Below are 21341 nucleotides of genomic sequence, written 5' to 3' on the forward strand. Positions count from 1 at the left end.
ATATAAGCGCAAGTATCGGTACCTAGGCATCACGTTCGGCGAGCGGTTGAGTTTTCTCCCGCACATCACGGGCTTGCGTGATAAGCTGACCGGAGTCGTAGGGGCATTGTCGCGCGTACTGCGGGTCGACTGGGGACTCAGTCCCCGCGCAAAGCGGACAATATATGCCGGACTCATGGTGCCCTGTGCACTATTTGGTGCCTCGGTTTGGTCTGTCGTGACGACGACGCAAGTGGTTGCCAGGAGGCATCTGCTTGCGTGCCAAAGGATCGTCCTGATTGGATGCCTACCGGTATGCCGAACAGTGTCCACCATGGCGCTGCAAGTACTAGCTGGAGCCCCCCCGTTTGATCTGGTTGCCAGACGCCTGGCAATCAGCTTCAAACTAAAGCGTGACTACCCGCTGGAGGAGAGCGATTGGCTGTACGGCGAAGATTTGGCAAATCTTAGCTGGAAGCAGAAGATGGCGCGACTAGACGAAGACCTGTTGTGCGAGTGGCAACGCAGATGGGATGATGGTGACTCCCCAGGACGGGTGACGCACCGCTTCATCCCGAACGCAGGCTTCGTCTACAGCGAACGAAGGTTTGGCTTCACGCTGCGCGCTGGGTTCCTGCTGACGGGCCACGGATCGCTCAATGCATTTCTGCATGGAAGAAGCCTTAGCGACACGCCAGCATGTCTATGCGGCGCAGAACGCGAGGATTGGCAGCACTTCCTATGTGCTTGTCCCCTCTATACAGACTTGCGAGACCTCGATGGACTTGGAGTGCAGTACACGGATGGCGACTGGACCTTCTCCGATGTGACGGCTTCTCAGGAGAGAATGCGGACTCTCGACAGGTTCGCCGGACTGGCGTTCTCCAGGCGACAACAGCTGCTGAATGCGCAAGCGGCGCACGGGCTGGGTGGATTCCCTATCCAGGCCGGTCGGGGCTAAAAGGGAGGATCGAGCTGAGTCCTTAAGATCGGTACCACGGGTTGTGCAGTTCCAAGGCTGCACATTGAGGTCGGCCCCCTAGTGGGAGTATCGTGGTGGCTGTGGTTGATACCCAAACGTTACGCGGGGAGAGCCGCTAGGCTCCTCGTGGAGTTGCGCTCTCAACCGGGTGCCGAGACCCATAGATCGGAAGACGTGTTAGATACACCTCGCCCCTCACCAAGGGGGATTGTATGCCCGACCAGGATACTTTCAATTGGTACCAGAAGAGTCGCTATGTACATAGCTATAGCTTCTTTTTAGGGGCGCTAACTGGCGCATTGTACCAGGTTCCTGCGTATGTAGCGGTGGTGCGTGATGGCGTGATATATGTAAATATATCGCACTAATAGAGGCTAAGCTGCAAATAAACATTAGACGCCGTGGTTGAAATCCCTCCCTGAGGAACCGCCACGTAAAATAAAGCTGAGAGATCAGATTCATTCTGTCCCTCAGCCCCGGTCTCCGCAGCTACTCACAACGTTCCCCCTCGTTCTTTCTTCACTCTGCATTTTCTATTTCCAATCGTCAAATTGTGCGAAAACGAAGCGAAATTAAGTGCTGTGATTATTATTATTATCAGGTAAGTGCAGTGTTTAAATAATTAATAATATGTGTTATGCGCGTGGTAAATAAAGAACATTGACATTGTTTTCACAGAACCTGTGCCAGGAGAACAGCCAATATCGCGCAAGTACATGAATTATTAATTACTTTGTGCACAATGCACAATAGCTAAAAAAATGTTGATTACATTTAAAAGTAAGTTATCGATTTGAAAGTTAACGAGGGGGAACGTTGTGAGTTGCTGCGGACACCGCAACTCTACAGTTATACCCGATACTAAGTCAGTATGGCTCTCCTCCGACAGACGGCGCTAATATTAAACGACACGACAAAGAGTGCGTGCGAGAGAGACAGAAAATCAGTCTGAGCGTGACGTCGGGCGCTGCGTAGCCACTGCAAATTGATTTGTTCCTTTTGGCTATAAAAATGATCCGATCTGATCCAGATTCAGCAACCAGATAGATATGGTCATTATCTATGATTCTGCATTTTTAGTTTTCTCGAATCTGCAATATTGTGGATGCAACAGATTCTCGTCCTTTGAGTGGGCGGAAGGGGGTGGGGCGAAATTTTGAGATATAAGTTTTATAGTGAGATCTAACAGAAGTGCGGACACCAAATTTGGTTACTCTAGCCTTAATAGTCTCTGAGATTTATGAATATCCCCAGATCTGCATCCTTTGCGGGGGCGGAAGGGGGTGTGGCGAAATTTTGAAACAAACTCGTCTCGGTCCGATATATTAGGAGTGTGGATACCAAATTTGGTTGCTCTAGCTTTTATAGTCTCTGAGATCTAGGCGCTAATGTTTTACTCTAAGCAAAGCCGCCTATGCTACGTGTGTGTTAGAGAGAGACAGGGCGAGAAAAAATGAAATTGTTTTTTTCACCCTTTGTGGGGGCGGAAGTGGCCGGGGCAAAGTTTTGAAATATTTTTGTAGCAGTGATATGTCTATCACAGAAGTCTGGATCCCAAACATCGTTGCTCTACAAATCAATTTGCATTGGCTACGCAGCGCCCGACGACACGTTCAGACTGATTTTCTGTCTCTCTCGCACGCACTCTTTGTCGTGTCGTTCAATATAAGCGGCGTCTGCCGGAAAAGAGCCATACTGACTAAGTATCGGGTATAAATGTAGAGTTGCAGTCTCCGCAGCAACTCACAACGTTCCCCCTCGTTTTTTTTAAACACGTGTATAACCTTTTCTTTTCTTTTATCTTGCCGTTCCACCAAACTTCCCTTTCACAATTCAGTTCTATGGATCGAATGATCCAACGCTTGAGCTTTGATTTTGTCTCTTGATCCCATTCTAACCGCACGCTCTAAAGCACAAGGCCTAGATAACCCACCACGATAACTCAAAGCTCGCTCTCCCGTCAAAAGCTTTCTCTTTATTCCCATTTATTCCAATGCTTGCAGATAAGCTACAGCAATGTGCACAAAAATAAGTCAATCCAAATATTTGCCATCACATCACAGGTTATTTTTAAGCTGTTCTACATATGTATTTGTACATATTTGTATTTATTTGTATATATATTCCTAACGCGACAGTATTCCTACTTTATGTTAATGCGCTAGTCACATGGAGTTCACATATGTATGTAAATGTATGCTTTAAGCAGAATGATTTTTTTATTCTAACATTTTTGGTATGACTAATATTTTTATTATTATGACTAATATTTGTATTATTAATACTAATACTAATTCTAAGTTTTTTTTTTTTTTATTTATTTTTTTTTTTTATTATTTTTTTATTATTATTATTATTATTATTTTTATTATTTATTTTTATTTATTTATTTATTTATTTTATTTTTTTTTTTTATGGGTTTATCAAGTGTTTTTCTAATTTATCCCTAAATTGCGTTGCTCTACTAATATTTTTAATATTGAAAGGTAACTCATTCCATAACCGAATAGCATTTGTTAAAAATTGTTTTCCTGAATTGGCAAGTTTGTACCTTATGGTTACCAGATTCAACGTTCTATTTGATGAAGCAAAGGTTAATTTATCATATAAGTAGCTCGGCTGTCTGGTATAGATTATTCGATGTAGAAAAATAATTGTTCTGTGCCCTATCCATGTCTTTAAATCCATTTTGAATATTTGTCTTGCTAAGATTGAGATATGATCGGTTCGTCTCTTATTATATATGTAGCGGGCAATGTTGTTAAATGTTACTTTTAGTTTTTTTTGAGATTCAGCGTCACAATTTCCAAATATTTCAATACCATAGAATAAGGTGGGTGTCAAATATGTCTTAGCTATCATTAGTTTGAGTATATCTGGTAGGTATTTTTGTGTTGGTGCGAGTTTTCTTAGTAGACTATATGTTCTACCAGTAGCTTTCACTACTTGGCTACTCCAAGAAAGCGTATTGTTAAGTGTTAATCCTAAGTTTTCCACATGATCTACGTAATTAATTTGTTTTCCTTCGATTTCAAGTTTTGGATAGGCCATCGTATTTAGTTGCTTCTTGTATATAATTACACATTTACATTTATCTGGATTAAGTGCCAGACCATTACGCTTCGCCCTACTTGCTCAAAATAAGCTGAAAAACGGTCATCCTTTAAGTTACGCATTTCTGTAGGTCTTTGGCATGGAACTTTCCTATCAGTATACCATCTTCTTCTAATTCATAACAGTGGTTACCAAACTTTCGAACTACAGTTGCCTTCAAGAATTTAGGAGCTAGTTTTGCATTAAATACATTGATCTTATTACTTTGGGCAAAGATTCGCCTAAAGACGTTTTCGAACGTAACATACATTGTGCGCAAATCATTGTAAGAGACTATACTATTGGTGTGATATGCCTTACTGACGTTTTCCATGATTTTGTTCCTAACAATTTGCAATTTTTCTATAGTCAAAATATTCTCGCCCTCTTTAAGCATTTCTATTCTCCTCAGCAATTCATAGTTGTCTGTGTGCGTTATCATATTGTAACGGTTGCGGCTGGACAGTACAGATCCAGGTTAGGTTATTGCTATGGTGCTCGGGCATATCGCATGCAATAACCTTGTGCCAATTATCGATGCATGTCATAGCATAGCATGTACATAAATATTAAAGATTATTACATTCGTATATTGCATGAGGGTAAAATTACTGTTGTCTTAATGTTGTCTTTATAATTGAATTAGAAAATGTATGGGTATTGTCCATGAGAGTATTCAAGGTGCGACCGGCATCTAAATTTTTTTCCTGTCGGAAAGCGCGCAATTGACAATTGATTTGAAATATATGTAAAACCAATTCCATTTATATTTATGCATATTTATTTAAGTATATATCTATATTTTCTTATATTGTATATTTAGATACATCATTGTTTTAGTTATAATAAACAAAAAAGTCGAGAACCGACTGCGTTTTCATAATTTTTATAATTTATAATAAACCTGCTTAAGATAAGGAAATAAATGTGCAATTATATTTTGCATAATTTGCATAATTGCATAATTGCATAATTTTTATAATTTATAATAATCCTGTTTGAAATAAGGAAATAAATGTGTAATTATATTATTATAATACTGTTGTGGTATAAATCAAACAAATAACAGCTTTTATTTTATTTCCCGCGCCCTAGTGTACCATACCCCAACCCCCTGCCCATTCTTCATTTATTTTGTGGCGGTAGGTCAGACCATCAAAAGACCCAAAACAAGAATCAAACTCAAATTTCAGTTCTAGCGGCAAGCAATAGTAAACACACACACGCAAAGTACGTGAGAATGCATGTGCACCCATACACTAAAACATGCTGGTGGCAAAACAGAACCAGACCTGAGAGAGTTCAAGTACTGAAAAATCTGAAAAAGCATACAATCACATATTTTTGTCGAAACATATTGCGTGTGTACTAACACATGCAAAGATGTTCTCTCTGCGCTCTCTCTCTCTCATGATGACGTCACTCTGGGGTACTGAACGCGCTAGCCAGTGTGTGACGCTTTCGTTGTATGAACTGGCACATCTATGCATATTCTGTATGGTTATTGGCCATACATAACCTACGCGCAGGCCCCATGCGCCTTGTAGTGTGATGCATAGAGGGCATAGAGATCACCCCCCCTCCCCTCGTGCTCCGCTAACTAACTAGAAGAAGCCGTTACGGATCCGGTCCAATATTTTGTAGCATAGTGTAGCTTCCATTTTCCTTCTTTTTTGGTTCCTTCTGAGCCCTGCTATTCCTATGTTACTTTCATTAACTCCGAGGCAGTGCTGCATCGATAGCCGTGAGCGCGAAAGTTCCTAAAACTTAATTTATTTTGATGGTTGAAAATAATAAAATTAGAAAAAAAAATACCCCAAACCTTTCAAATATCCCCCCCTTTTTTAGCTGTTTCCACAGCTTCACAACGAAAGGCGCCTTTCAGCGAGGGACCACTGTACTGAAGCTGTAAGTGACCCAATTTCCCTTTTCTGCTTTGCGTCGGCATTCGTAAAATTCTAAAAGGCATGCGCAGCGGCCAACCGCTGCTGATAAGAGAGAGCAACGATTGCGATAAAAACACACTCGAAGCTTTTCGTTCTCGTAGTTGCCAATTATGCTTTAAGCTTGCATTGCTCGCATTCCATGAATTTCTCTAATGCATTGAAACCTTACCGAAAAATACACTAAGCAACACGAAAAAAAAACAAAACCAGTTAAAAAGTTTTAATTTAATTTCGTTTTAGATTTTCATTGCGGATCGCTGGTCTGACGTACGCTGCTTCGATCATTTTGTCGGATTTTGATTTTTCTATGTATTGTGAGGAACCATGGTTCCCACAGGCCGAGTGCGACCCAAGGCACAGTCGCATAAAAGCTGACGGCCGGCCGGATAAGGCGAAGGTCAGGCCAGATGCCCCCGGTTATCCGGACGCGGCGAAGAGGCCAAGGGCCTCGAGAGGGGAAGTGCCCTGCTCTCGGAGAGAGAGACACAAGAGAGGCAAAGGAAACGGCGGGATCGGGCCAGCAGTAATTTGGCGCATGACCAAATAAGGGCACGGGATCACGCCGCCGGCCAGGCCCCGTTACGAAGGCCGTGGAAACCAGGAGACGGCGATGGAAAACTACCGACGCCGAGCCGGGGCCTGGCAAGGGGCTATAAAAGGAGGCGGCGGCGGATAAGTAAGCGCGCGCGCACGTTGAGACCCGGTCGAAACGCAAGAGTGATACTCGGTACGAAACAAAGAAGTGTAGTGAAGTGTAGCAGCAGGCAGACAGGCCCCGCCTGCCCCCCCAGAGTAAGTCTAAATTAAGTAAAGATCCCCGTACGCCGGTGGAAGCTAGGAGGGGAGTGCGAGACGTGGAGTGCGGATTCGAGTGGCGGACCAAAGCAATAGCGGAGGTCAACTTGCCCCAATCAATAGCCTCGACGCTGCCACACCCGACGAGAGCCCCCCGCGTGGTGGAGATCGGTAGTTAAGAGAAACTGTAACACCTAGCCCTAAGTCCTAATAGAATTGCGAATAAAGCGAAATTCAAATACAAAGAAAAGGAAAGTCTTATCATTTGTCGTTGGGGGCAACAATAAAAATACGTTGCTGCGAATCTGCCGACCGCTGAGCAAGCCCAGCAAACTCAAGCGGGCCCAAAAAGCAGGTTCGTTACAACTGGCGCCCAACGTGGGGCCTACAACGACAAATAATAGGACAAAGGGAGGGAGAGTATAGACGAGAGAATGGGGAAGGGACAATGGATCCATCGGTTGAGAAAGGAGGAGCTTGTCCAATGCGGCCACGCCTTCGGCGTGAGGTTGGAGGGTACCGTGGACGAAATGAGAAGAACCTTTAAGGAATGGATGAGGGAACACGAGGATGAGGCAGAGTGGGCCGATCTGATAGAGGTGTGGGAGTGTCGGGCGAACAGGTCCTCGCCGACACCCCGGGCGGACGATAAACAAGCCGCGTACGAGCACCTGGCGCCCCCACCCGGCGCAGCCGCGGCTGCGCTGTGGAGGTCCCCAGTCGATATACAAAGAGAGTTGATAGCGAGTCTCTCAGTGCCCATACCGGAACGCTCACACACAGGAACGCCTAGCAGGCCCCGTCACCCAGGAAGGGATCGAAGCCGAGAAGCCGAGAGGGAGAGAGTCGAACCAGCCACCACACGGCCAGCACACCTGGACTACGCTAGAGTGGCGAAACAGGTGAGAGAGTGGTCGTTCCGGTTCGACGGTACGACGAAGCCTCTCGAGTTCTTGGAGCAGGTCGAGTGGTCCGCCGAGACATACGGTCTGGATCCGGATCTGATCCCTAGGGCGATGCCGGAGCTGCTAAAAGGACGGGCGCTGATGTGGTTCGTGGCGAACAATCGGCAGTGGAGAACGTGGAAAGAGTTCTCTTCCAGCTTCCAGGCTTACTTTCTGCCTCGGGGATATTTCGAGAAGTTGCTGCAGGAAGTGAGGATGCGGAAACAGAAGTGGGGCGAGCCGTTCAAAGAATATATGGTAGAGATGCAGACACTTATGCGACCCCTGAAATGTCCCCAAGAAGAGCAAACGGAGTTGATTCGGGAGAATAGCATGCCCGACTTGAGAGCGTATATGAGACCACACCGGTGCAAGGATCTCGACACCATGATGGAACTGGCAGACGAGTTCGAGGCGCTGGAAAGGGACCGCCTAGAGTTCCAACGGGAGAATCCAACCGTGAAAGCCCGGGCAGCGAATCCCTTCCACAAGCCGGCCGATACGACGGCATGTCGACGATGCAAAGACGGCCCGCTGGAGGAGGCAGCACGGGAGGAAAGGGGAGCGCATGGCCGCTTACCGACACCGACCAACGGCAATATCGAGGAAGGATATGTCAAGAATCCGGCCCAGGCGTGCCGAAGGTGTGGGAGCGCGGATCATTGGAGCCGGGAGTGCAACGGTCGACCGCTCACCTACTGCTGGAGATGCGGAAAAGTGGGCATCTCGGCATGGCAGTGCTGCAGGAAGACGGGAAACGCCCCGCGACCCACGCCGCGGAGGGCCGTGCCAGGGTCGCAAGAAACGGTCCCTCAAGCCTAGTCGGCAGGCTGATCTGCGAGGAGGAGCAGTTATCCGCAGTAGTGGAGGTCGCGGGCGTGGAGCTGCAAGCCACGGTGGATACAGGAGCCACCAGCAGTTTCGTGAGCCGCGAGCTGGCGGACCGACTGAAGGGTGAAGGCCGGGAGGTGGCGGCAAGGAAAAGGGTGAGGTTGGCAGATGGCCATAGCCAGGAGATCACACACCAGATCGAAACGAAGGTAGGCTTTGGGAACAAGGAGATCCCAATGGTGCTACTCGTATTGCCGGGTGTGATCGACGAGTTAGTGTTGGGATGGGATTTCCTCCGCGCGGTCGGGGCAGTGGTGACCTGTGCAGGACACAGGGTGGTGATCCCTGCCCAAGATCGGGAACGAGGAGGCCAGGAGGAAAGACTGTCAGTGGCGAAGGCCGAAGCTGGAGAGACAGGACCGGAATACGCCAACAAGACGGACACGACCCTAAGAACGGCCGCCCGAGAGGTGGCGGAAAGCACAAACGGGAATGAGGGGGCGAGGGAAGAGCCAGTGGAGGACTTCTTGGCCCGAGAGTTGGAGGCGTTTGCCAAGATCGAGGGGGTGTCTAATGTGGCGGTGCATACAATCACCATGAGTGACCCGCAACCGATTAAACAAAGGTATTACCCAAAGAACCCCAAAATGCAGGCCGAGATTAACCAGAAAGTGGACGAACTGTTAGAAAAGGGATGCATAGAGCCGTCAAAGAGCCCCTACAGTTCGCCTATAGTGATGGTGAAGAAGAAGAATGGCAAGTGGAGATTGTGCGTGGACTTTCGTCAAGTGAACGCGAGATCAGTGAAGGACGCATACCCAATGCCCAGGATCGATTACATACTCGATCAGCTGCGGGAAGCAAAGTTCATAAGTAGCCTGGATCTGAAGGATGGATATTGGCAGATCCCCCTGGCCGAGAGCAGCCGGCCGATCACGGCGTTCACGGTGCCCGGCAAGGGGCTATACCAATGGAAGGTGATGCCGTTTGGGTTACACTCCGCGTCGGCCACCTTTCAACGGGCATTAGACCAAGTGATAGGGCCCGAGATGATGCCGCACGCATTCGCGTACCAGGATGACATAGTGGTCATCGGGCGAACAGAAGAAGAACACCGAAGAAACCTGAAAGAGGTGTTTCGACGGCTCCGCTTGGCCAACCTGCGGCTGAATGCGGACAAGTGCGAATTCTTCAGGAAAGAGCTGCGGTATCTGGGCCACAAGGTAACCGGCGAAGGGATATGTACGGACCCCGAGAAAGTCGCAGCCATCGCCGAACTGAAACCGCCGACCAATGTCAAGGAGCTAAGGCAGTACTTGGGAGTGGCCTCGTGGTACCGGAGGTTCGTGCCCGACTTCGCCACCCTAGTGCAGCCTCTCACCGGGCTCCTCAAGAAGAAGACAGAATGGGTCTGGACCCGGGAACGGCAGGAAGCGTTCGAGGAGGTGAAGAGAAGACTAGTGGCGGACCCCGTGCTGGCGTGCCCCGACTTCTCGAAGAAATTCATCCTGCAGACAGACGCCAGTGATTATGGGCTGGGCGCGATTCTCACTCAGGAGACGGAAAGGGGAGAGCGGGTAATATCGTATGCTAGCAGGACGCTAAACGGACCCGAAAGGAACTATTCGGCGACGGAGAAAGAATGTCTGGCCATTGTGTGGGCCATACGCCGGTTGAGGCCATACTTGGAAGGGTATCGCTTCAAGGTGGTCACGGACCACATGGCTCTGAAATGGTTAAATAGCATAGAGAGTCCGTCGGGAAGAGTGGCGAGATGGGCATTAGAGTTGCAGCAGTACGACTTTGAAATCGCATACAGGAAAGGACAGCTCAACGTGGTAGCCGACGCACTCTCCCGACAGCCGGTGGAGGAGCGAGGCCGTCGAATAAGAAATGTGGAGGGAACACCGCCAGTAGGCGAGCCGCCCTGCAAGTGGTTAGAAGGCATGGCAGAGAAGATCAGGAAAGAAGCCCCAAAGTACCCCGACTATGTGGAGAAGGGGGGGAACCTGTACCGGCACATTCCGCACCGGGCCGGGAGCGAGGAAGTCGCCTCGTGGAAGTTATGTGTGCCGAAATATGCCCGAGAAAGGGTTTTAAAGGAGAGCCACGATAACCCGGAGGCAGGCCACGCCGGCGGAAGGAGAACCGCGGCACGGGTGGCGGCAAGGTATTACTGGCCGGGGATGTACAGAGACGTGAGGGCCTACGTGCGGAAGTGCGAACTGTGTTTGCGTTTTAAGCCAAGTCAGCTACAAGCGGCAGGGGAGATGTTGACACAGGTACCGGAAGAACCATGGGCAACGGTATGCGCGGACTTCGTGGGTCCGCTGCCGAGATCGAAGCATGGGAACTCGATGCTGCTGGTGCTAGTGGATCGATTCTCAAAATGGACCGAGTTGGTGCCGCTGAGGAAGGCCACAGCCGAGGCACTAATAAAGGCCTGTCGAGAACGCATAATAGCCCGGTTTGGGGCACCCAAAGTCTTCATTACGGACAATGGGGTGCAGTTTGCGGGCAGGGCATTTAAACGATTTCTGGAGCAGCTAGGAGTCCGCCACCAGTTCACGGCGCCATACACGCCGCAAGAAAACCCGACAGAGCGAACGAACAGAACAATAAAGACCATGATCGCTCAGTTCACCGAGGGCGATCAAAGGTGTTGGGACGAAAAGTGGCCGGAGCTAATGCTGGCCATGAATTCGGGAGTGTCGGATGCAACTGGATATTCACCGGCGTTCGTGGTGCAAGGAAGGGAACCCCGGCTGCCAAAGGCCCTATATGACGAGGAGACGGTAGGCACGGGGCAGGGCACAGAGACGCCGGATGAAAATGCGAAGAAGTTAAAAGAGCTGTTTCAGTTGGTACGACGAAACTTGGAAAGGGCAGCCCAGGATCAGGCCAGGCACTACAACCTGAGAAGAAGACCGTGGAGACCCAAAGTGGGAGAAATCGTATGGGCCAAACAGCACCACCTGTCCAATGCGGCGGAGGGATTCGCCGCGAAGCTGGCACCAAGGTACGATGGGCCATACCAGATAGAGGACTTTATATCCCCCGTTATCTGCCACCTAAGAAAGGAGGGCGACAGGAAGAAGAGAACGGCCCACATACGGGACCTGAAACCCCAGCCCGAGGAGCGAGAGACGCAGGGGTGAGGGGGGAATGGATAGAAGGGGTCACCCTAAAAGGGTCACGCAGGACCAGGAACGGTAGGGTGCCACGCAGGACACGGGGTAGGGTGCCACGCAGGACACGGGGAAGGGTGCCGCGCAGGACACGCACGAGACTCGTCAGCACGCAGGGTGACGGACTGGTGCACTTAGAGACGGGGGAAGGGTGCCGCGCAGGACACGCACGAGACTCGTCAGCACGCAGGGTGACGGAATGGCGCACTTAGATTTAATAAAAAAAAAAAAGAGAAGGAGCAGGAAAGCTGTGGTTGGAACGATCTGGAAAAAAAAAGAGTGAGAATTAGTAGGAGTAAAGAAAATTAATGCGAGAAGAGGAAAAACTCAGCAAACCTGAACAGGAAACGCGTCCCCAAAGCTGGGAGGCGAATCCGGGGTCGGGGAGGGTGATCTCAGGCAGCGGATGACCAAGGGAAACCCAGGGGCCAGGCTCACGCCTCAACGCGGCCTCACAGGGCAACTACGAGCGTCGGGCCGGAACGACGGGTGCCGCTCATGCGTGGTCTACCGGGCGAGGAGTCGGATGACCCTCGGGTCCGAGCCACTGTGTGAGGGAGACGCCGGTCAAAAGAGTCCGGCCGGGGGCGCGTAGTAGTTGCCCTGGGATGTGAGCCAAAGATTCCAGCCCGGGCGGAGGGTCGAAGGACCCGTTGTTCACGAGCGGAATCGCGGCAAGCGACCCGCAGTGAGGGCAGAGGGCGAGCTGGAAAGGGAGAAAGGGTTAAGTAAAAGTCATCCGGGTCGGGAGAACTCACCCAGGCCAAGGAGGGTCCAATCAGCACGGGATGAAGAACAGGTCGACGGTAGCAGGGAAGTAAATTGTAATTAAAATAAAAGGAGAAATACACGTAAGCACAAATGGGAAGGGGGTGGGTCCATCAAAGATGGAAAAATATTATCCGTCAGCCAACACAGAGCGCGGCGAGAACACAACAGTATCCAAAAAAAAAGACAAGGCGAAGTCGGATAGAGAGCGGAGAGCGCGTCGGTACTCACCCAACCAGGGGAAAGATGCCGTTAGAGAGCGCGGCCTGTAGAGAGAGGCCATGAGCACACGCGTAACAACCGTTAGAACCAGGCAAGAGAGACCGAAACCCGACGCACCGGCACCGTTAGAGGGAACGACTGGTAATGCAACGCGGGTATATATGCGGGTGGAAGACGGAACAGCGAGCACTTGAAGGTAATTATCACCAAGGAGAAACCGCAAAAAAAAAAAAAAAGGAAAAAAAAATGGAGACGAAACGGCTCACCCACGAGGATAGGAAGAAGAAGATGGAGGATCTGAGGGCGTTCTTGGAGGAGCAGCAGGCGATAGTGGGGGAGGGGGGCTACCGCGCCAAGGCTTCTCGTCAGCGACGGGCGTCCGTGCTCTCGCGTGGCGACGAGGAGGATTGGTGCGATGGCTCCCAGTTCCTCCAGCTGTTGGCCTCGCCGTTAGTATCGCCGGCGCCGTCGGGCCACGACTCCGTGTCACCGACGGTATCCTCGGACGAGGGGGCCGGGGAGAGCGACGACGACGTTATTTGCATCGACGGTCCACGCGCCCCAACCGCCCAAGAAAAGGCCAGAGTAAGAAGGCCGCTGACCCCGCGCGACCGGGGCGAGGCGTTAAAACGGAAGTTCCAGGAGGCGACGGCGGAGGAGAAGCGCCGGATCCGCCGGGTGCTGGAGGCGGCGCGAACGATCCGACGGCGGAGGGACGAGCGGCTGGAGGCGCGGCGGCGACAAGAGAGAAAGGCCACCAGGAAGGAGGAGCCCGGCCACGAGAGCGACGAGGCGCCGCCACCCCCGCCATTCCGAGTGGTGCGGCCGCCGATGCAGTCCCCGGCCAGGGGCGAGCGGGCCTCGAATCCCGAGGCCGAATGGCAGCGGCGACTGCAACAGGCCGAGGAGGAGGAAGACGAATTGTGGCAGCCTACGCCACCAGCCGAGGACGAAGAGGGCTCCGAGAGGCGGCCACCGCAAGCCAAGGAGCAGCAGCAGCAGCAGCAGCAGCAGCACCAACATCAGCAGCCGCAGCAGCAGCAGCCGCAGCAGCAGCAGCAGCAGCAGCACCAACATCAGCAGCCGCAGCAGCAGCAGCAGCCGCAGCAGCAGCAGCAGCAGCAGCAGCCGCACCAACATCAGCAGCGCCAGCAGCAGCAGCAGCAGCAAGAGAACGGGCAGTGGCAGCAGCAGCCACAATGGAGGGGACCGGAGGCGGCCGTGATAGGGCCATACGTGTCCCAGGAGGTGAGGACCGCCGTGCGCCAGGGGATGGTGTGGCACCATCAGACCCTGCACATCACGTGGGCCTCGGGGCCCGCCCCGTGCGAGACTCAGCCAGAGACCGGCGCCCGGGTGTGGGAGGAGAGCCCCCTCGGCAGCAACGACAGGGACCCGCGGAGGAGAAACCACAAATCGGATCCCGCGCCGACGACGGCAGAGGCGGCGACGGCAGAGGCGGCGACGGCGGAGGCGGCGACGGCAGAGGCGGCGACGGCAGAGGCGGCGACGGCGGAGGCGGCGACGGCAGAGGCGGCGACGGCAGAGGCGGCGACGGCGGAGGCGGCGACGGCGGAGACGGCAACGGCAGAGGCGGCGACGGCAGAGGCGGCGACGGCAGAGTCGGCAACGGCAGAGGCGGCGACGGCAGAGTCGGCAACGGCAGAGGCGGCGACGGCAGAGTCGGCGACGGCGGAGGCGGCGACGGCGGAGATGGCGACGGCAGAGGCGGCGACGGCAGAGGCGGCGACGGCGGAGGCGGCGACGGCGGAGGCGACGGAACACGCGGAGGTCGAGGCGTGGGAACGCGGTCCGTGGGTGTGGCCCGCGCCGGAGAGGTCGGGGGCGGTCGAGCGCCCAACACTGAAGAGGCAGGCCTCCTGCCCGGAGCCCCAGGCAAGACCCAAGCGGCCGGCCCTGCAGCGGCAGAGCTCAGCACCGGCAGCCACGGGCCACTGGGAGGCGATCCCGCGGGAGGAGTGGCCGGCGGCAGTGAGCCGCGCACAGGCCCAGATACGCCTCGTGGGTAGACGTGTAAAAAAATTGGTAAGCGAGCGAGGTACGCGTTACCGCATCGCCATGTCGGCCACGCGCACGGAGGTATTCAGAGAGCAAAAATAAAGGAAGACGGAGAAGAGAAGAAAAAGGGGGGGGGGGGGGCAGCAGAAACACAAAAAAAAAAAGGGCAGAACACGCGGGAGAATATGAATAAAGAAAAAAAAACAAAGAAAAGAAGAAAACGGAATATCGACTAGGGGGGGAAGTATCGAGTGGATCGCAGAAGCGCCCCTACACCTTATCGATAGGCGGGAGTCGGCGCCAGCCAGAAAAGTGCAAGGGCTGACAGCGCCCCCGAGCCAAGGCGCCAGAGGGCGCCAGAACGCCGGCGATCCCAGGTACAACAAAGGGCGCGCGCAACTTCGGGCCGTTTGAATGAGGAAAGCCCACCCCATCCCGAGATCGCGGAAAACGGAAGTATTCCGCTACGGGAAGAAAGAGGGGGGTGTGAGGAACCATGGTTCCCACAGGCCGAGTGCGACCCAAGGCACAGTCGGATAAAAGCTGACGGCCGGCCGGATAAGGCGAAGGTCAGGCCAGATGCCCCCGGTTATCCGGACGCGGCGAAGAGGCCAAGGGCCTCGAGAGGGGAAGTGCCCTGCTCTCGGAGAGAGAGACACAAGAGAGGCAAAGGAAACGGCGGGATCGGGCCAGCAGTAATTTGGCGCATGACCAAATAAGGGCACGGGATCACGCCGCCGGCCAGGCCCCGTTACGAAGGCCGTGGAAACCAGGAGACGGCGATGGAAAACTACCGACGCCGAGCCGGGGCCTGGCAAGGGGCTATAAAAGGAGGCGGCGGCGTCAAAGCGGGTCTCTTTTCACGCGGATAAGTAAGCGCGCGCGCACGTTGAGACCCGGTCGAAACGCAAGAGTGATACTCGGTACGAAACAAAGAAGTGTAGTGAAGTGTAGCAGCAGGCAGACAGGCCCCGCCTGCCCCCCCAGAGTAAGTCTAAATTAAGTAAAGATCCCCGTACGCCGGTGGAAGCTAGGAGGGGAGTGCGAGACGTGGAGTGCGGATTCGAGTGGCGGACCAAAGCAATAGCGGAGGTCAACTTGCCCCAATCAATAGCCTCGACGCTGCCACACCCGACGAGAGCCCCCCGCGTGGTGGAGATCGGTAGTTAAGAGAAACTGTAACACCTAGCCCTAAGTCCTAATAGAATTGCGAATAAAGCGAAATTCAAATACAAAGAAAAGGAAAGTCTTATCATTTGTCGTTGGGGGCAACAATAAAAATACGTTGCTGCGAATCTGCCGACCGCTGAGCAAGCCCAGCAAACTCAAGCGGGCCCAAAAAGCAGGTTCGTTACAGTATTAATATTAATTTCCTTATATCTTTATTATATTCATATATTCATATAATTCCATTAATTTTTCTGCTCTCCTTGATTTGCCTAATGGTCGCAATTAAATACTTGTGTTTGCTGGTTTTCTAAAAATGTGGCAAAATGTCTAATTTAAATACCGAGAAATATACGGCAAGACATAATTTATTATGAAGGAGTAAGATTAAATTTTTCCGGAATCAAGCGATTCGAATCAGCAAATGAGGATTTTAGCATCAATGTTTATGAAGTCGATGAGAATGGAAAAAACGTTGTGGGACCCACAGTGAGGACTAAGCAAATTCGGACTCACCACATAAACTTGCTTGGAATTAATAGTTATAATATGCAAATGATTCATTATGCATACATATATAACGTGCATGAGAAAATTATGTTATTCATCAATATAAAATTAGATATATAGATTCAAATAGATTTTTAAATTCAAGCTTAGAAAAACTCGCTAGTTATATGAACATAGCGAATTTTAAAATTTTGAAAACTAAATATCAAGGTGAAAAATTGTACATGATACGACGAAAAGGAAGATTATTTGGATAGTTTTGAAAAATTTGATGAATCCCTGCTTCCTTCGCGAGATAATTTTTATAATTCACTAAATGATGAGGAATGTAGTGTTGAAGACTACAACTTTGCTCAGAAGGTTTGGAGCGCATTTAATTGCAAATCTATTAGAGATTATTTAAAATTATATTTGGAAGGCGATGTTTTAATTCTTGCTGATGTATTTGAGAATTTTAGGAGCCTTTGTTCCCGAGAGTACAGGTTAGACTCCATTAATTATGTTACTGCTCCTTCAGTTTCATGGGATGCAATGTTTAAAGACACAAGGGTAGAATTAGAACTTGGAAATGATCCTGACATTTATAATTTTTTTAAAACTGCTGTTCGTGGAGGGTTGACCCAATGTACTCAACGGATTGCAACAGCAAATAACAAATATTTAAATAATAAATTTAAGCGTACCGAACCCATAAATTTCCTTTCATATATTGACGCCAACAATTTATGTATATGGATGGGCTATGAGTCAACCCCTTCCATTTTCTAATTTTAAATTTCTAAGTAACGATGAAATTTCATCTTTCAACGTTCTGCATCTAGTGATGTTGGATATATTTTAGAAGTAGATATGCGATATCCTGATGATATTCATAATATCATAATATGCCGTTTACGGCAAAACAATGGAGAATGTAGAAAAACATCTTGAGGTTAAACATTATGATTCAAGACAAAACTCAGCAGGGTTTAGACAACGCATAGCAAGACATAATTTCCACAGTGTTGAAATCTTTGGAGATAATTTGGCTGCCATTGCCATTTGTCCAGTCCATTTTTCAAAATGGTTAATGTAATTATACCCGATACTCAAAATGAGTATTGGGGTATATTAGGTTTGTGGTAAAAGTGGATGTGTGTAACGTTCAGAAGGAATCGTTTCCGACCCCATAAAGTATATATATTCTTGATCAGCATCAATAGCCGAGTCGATTGAGCCATGTCCGTCTGTCCGTCTGTCCGTCCGTCCGTCTGTCCGTCTGTTCGTCCCCTTCAGCGCCTAATGCTCAAAGACTATAAGAGCTAGAGCAACGATGTTTTGGATCCAGGCTTCTGTGATATGTCACTGCTACAAAAATATTTCAAAACTTTGCCCCGCCCACTTCCGCCCCCACAAAGGGCGAAAATCTGTGGCATCCACAATATTGCAGATTTGAGAAAACTAAAAACGCAGAATCATAGATAATGACCATATCTATCAGATTGCTGAATCTGGATCAGATCAGATCATTTTTATAGCCAAAGGAAACAAATCAATTTGCAGTGGCTACGCAGCGCGTGACGTCACGCTCAGACTGATTTTCTGTCTCTCTCGCACGCACTCTTTGTCGTGTCGTTTAATATTAGCGGCGTCTGCCGGAGGAGAGCCATACCACTAACCATACAGTATATATATACTGTATGGTTAGTGGCCATACTGACTTAGTATCGGGTATAACTGTGGAGTTGCGGTGTCCGCAGCAACTCACAACGTTCCCCGTTTGTTTTGAAACAAACTCGTCTCGGTCCGATATATTAGGAGTGTGGATACCAAATTTGGTTGCTCTAGCTTTTATAGTCTCTGAGATCTAGGCGCTAATGATTTACTCTAAGCAAAGCCGCCTATGCTACGTGTGTGTTAGAGAGAAAAAATGAAATTGTTTTCTTGATGCTGGCTATAATAAGTTCAGATTCTGCAGTCTAAAAGATATGGCCATTCTCTACGATTCTGCGTTTTTGTCGTAGAGAATGACCATATCTTTTAGACACACCACACCCCCTTCCGCCCCCACCAAGGATGCAAATCTGGGGATATTCACAAATCTCAGGGACTATTAAGGCTAGAGTAACCAAATTTAGTATCCGCACTCCTGTTAGACCTCACTATAAAACGTATATCTCAGAATTTCGCCCCACCCCCTTCCGCCCCCACAAAGGACGAGAATCTGTTGCATCCACAATATTGCAGATTCGAGAAAACTAAAAACGCAGAATCATAGAGATTGACAATATCTATCAGATTGCTGAGTCTGGATCAGATCAGATCATTTTTATAGCCAAAAGGAACAAATCAATTTGCAGTGGCTACGCAGCGCCCGACGTCACGCTCAGACTGATTTTCTGTCTCTCTCGCACGCACTCTTTGTCGTGTCGTTTAATATTAGCGGCGTCTGCCGGAGGAGAGCCATACTGACTTATTATCGGGTATAACTGTAGAGTTGCGGTGTCCGCAGCAACTCACAACGTTCCCCTTCGTTTTAATTTGTGTATAATTAAAACTATATTTCAATGTAAATAATACACAAAAATAAATTAAATCTGATAAATAATATACTGTTTTTATCTATCCATGAATTGTGTGTTTCATCGAAACCTAACCATTTAACAAAAACTTGTTATTTTTTCCTTCTGAGTATTTTTTCCACTAAGAAAGCATTTTCATCTTTAACTTTTTGGAGTTCTTGATCATAAAATGAGCCTTTGATCATTTCCCCCTTATTGTCCTCCAGTTCATATGCTACAGGATTAGTAGACTTTACTTTTAAACTTTTAAAAACTTCGGTTGTCCAGTTTGGATCATAGCCCTTTGTAAAAATACCTTTATATTTACTTATTCTAACAGGATCACCAATGGAAAACTTGTGTTTAGGAAATACCTTACAAATATTATAAGCTGTTTTCAAAATAAACTCTTCATTTTTATAGTACGGTGATATGAATTATTATAATCTTTTAGTAAGTCATGCAAGGTATAAATCCACGTATGATTACCCTGCATACTAAAGATTTTCCACATACGATTTTTTAATGTTCTATTAAAACGTTCACAAATAGATACCTTAAGGTGTATATATGTATGGTAATGGTTAATGTTATTCTTTTTCATTAACTCTCCGAAGGCTACATTAAAAAACTCCTTTCCTTGATCAGATTGAATATTTTTAGGTATATGTTTAGATATTTTTAATATTTTCTTCAATGCTTATAAAATATCTATAGCTGTTGTAGACTTAACGGGAACTGCATATGCATACTTCGAGAACGTGTCAATTACTGTCAGCAAGTGCCTTTTTTCTTTTTTTTTCCTTATAAAAGGGTATCATTTCAACTAAATCGATTTGCCACGTGTCATTAATTCCCTTTTGTACGAATTTACGACGAATAAAATTTCTTCTAGCAGGCTTATGTATTTCATTAACAACTTGTTGCTTACTCATTTTTAATATAATTTTAATTTTCTATTGTTATGTTGGGATGATTGCTTATTTGATTACACATTTTTTTTTGGAAATTTCAAAGCATAAGCGGGTTAAATCTATTTGCACATTTCTATCATAAGTACCGTCTAAATCAGCTAGTTGAACATCAAATTATTGTAAGGCTGCACACTTAGGAATAATATTATTATAGTAGAGGTATATAATTTGTTGCTAATGTATCGTATTCCAACATAAAAATGTGGTAAAAAAAATCTTAAAAACGATCTTCAGGACTCACTATCAAATTTAATTTTATTTCTAAACTGCTTTATTATAAACACATACTGCTTATCTGATTTTCGAAATCTAAAATTACACTTAATTGTGGGCAATAATGGATGGTCTATAATTGTATCAGGCATCAAAAAATCATACTGATCAAGTTTCAATTGGATATACTCCTTGTATGTAACCAATTGCATCCATTCATCTTTATCTAAACCGATGAAATTGTTTTTGCTTTGCTGCATCCATATCGTTGGAGTGAATTTTCTTGTAGTTGAAAAACCGCATTTAAGTTTTAAATTATGTACTACATAATATTCGAGACCGAAAATGACTTCGTGATCCTGCTTCTTTCTAGTGGACCTAATTCTTTTTGATTGAAGCGTGTCCATTTGGGTTGAATGCTTTTGTTAAACTAAGAACTCTTACTGAATTGGGCTGTATATAAAGGAGATAGGCATGAAATACTTTCACCACTAAATAGATTTAGCACCGTTATTTGTAAGTGGTGAAATTAAAAAAAAGTTGTTATCTAAGTATTTAACAAATAATATGATTGATATCGATATAGGAAAAAGTCTCACATTTTATCCAAATTTGTTTACAAACTGTAGAATCCACAAAAAAATTCCTCTCAGATGTGCTCTAAATAATTTATTTAAGCTATTTGTTATCTTGGAAAATTCTAACTACGCTATCTACTGTAATGGTGACTCATATGTTTAGATTTTCAGTTTATATTCAGCACTTGTAGTAACTAGTTGTTTAAAATGGATTCATTTAAGCGTTTGCTTGAAAAGAATCCTCACAAAAGCGGATACACACAAGTTGCTTATTGTAATTATTGCGGATCTGATACTCACTTAGAAAAAAAATTGTCCCAAAAAGCGCGATCAGGAGACGCGTAATTAGAACATCTTAGATGTTAGAAAACATTTATAAAATATTAATAAATAAAACATAACCAAAAATGTTTAAGCAATTTATACATCCTTTTAGAATGCTTATTTGCAGACCTTCAGGATCTGGTAAGACAACGTTTTTAGAAAATTTAATAAACAAAAGGAATGATTTGCTGAGCATTTCAATTAATCGAATAATTTGGTGTTATGGAGAGGAGCATGCTAAGCCAAATTTTAATACCATCGAATACTA

The sequence above is a fragment of the Drosophila persimilis genome, unplaced genomic scaffold (assembly GCF_003286085.1).
Source record: "Drosophila persimilis strain 14011-0111.01,24,50 unplaced genomic scaffold, DperRS2 tig00000520-arrow-pilon, whole genome shotgun sequence".
Taxonomy (NCBI): Eukaryota; Metazoa; Arthropoda; class Insecta; order Diptera; family Drosophilidae; genus Drosophila; species Drosophila persimilis.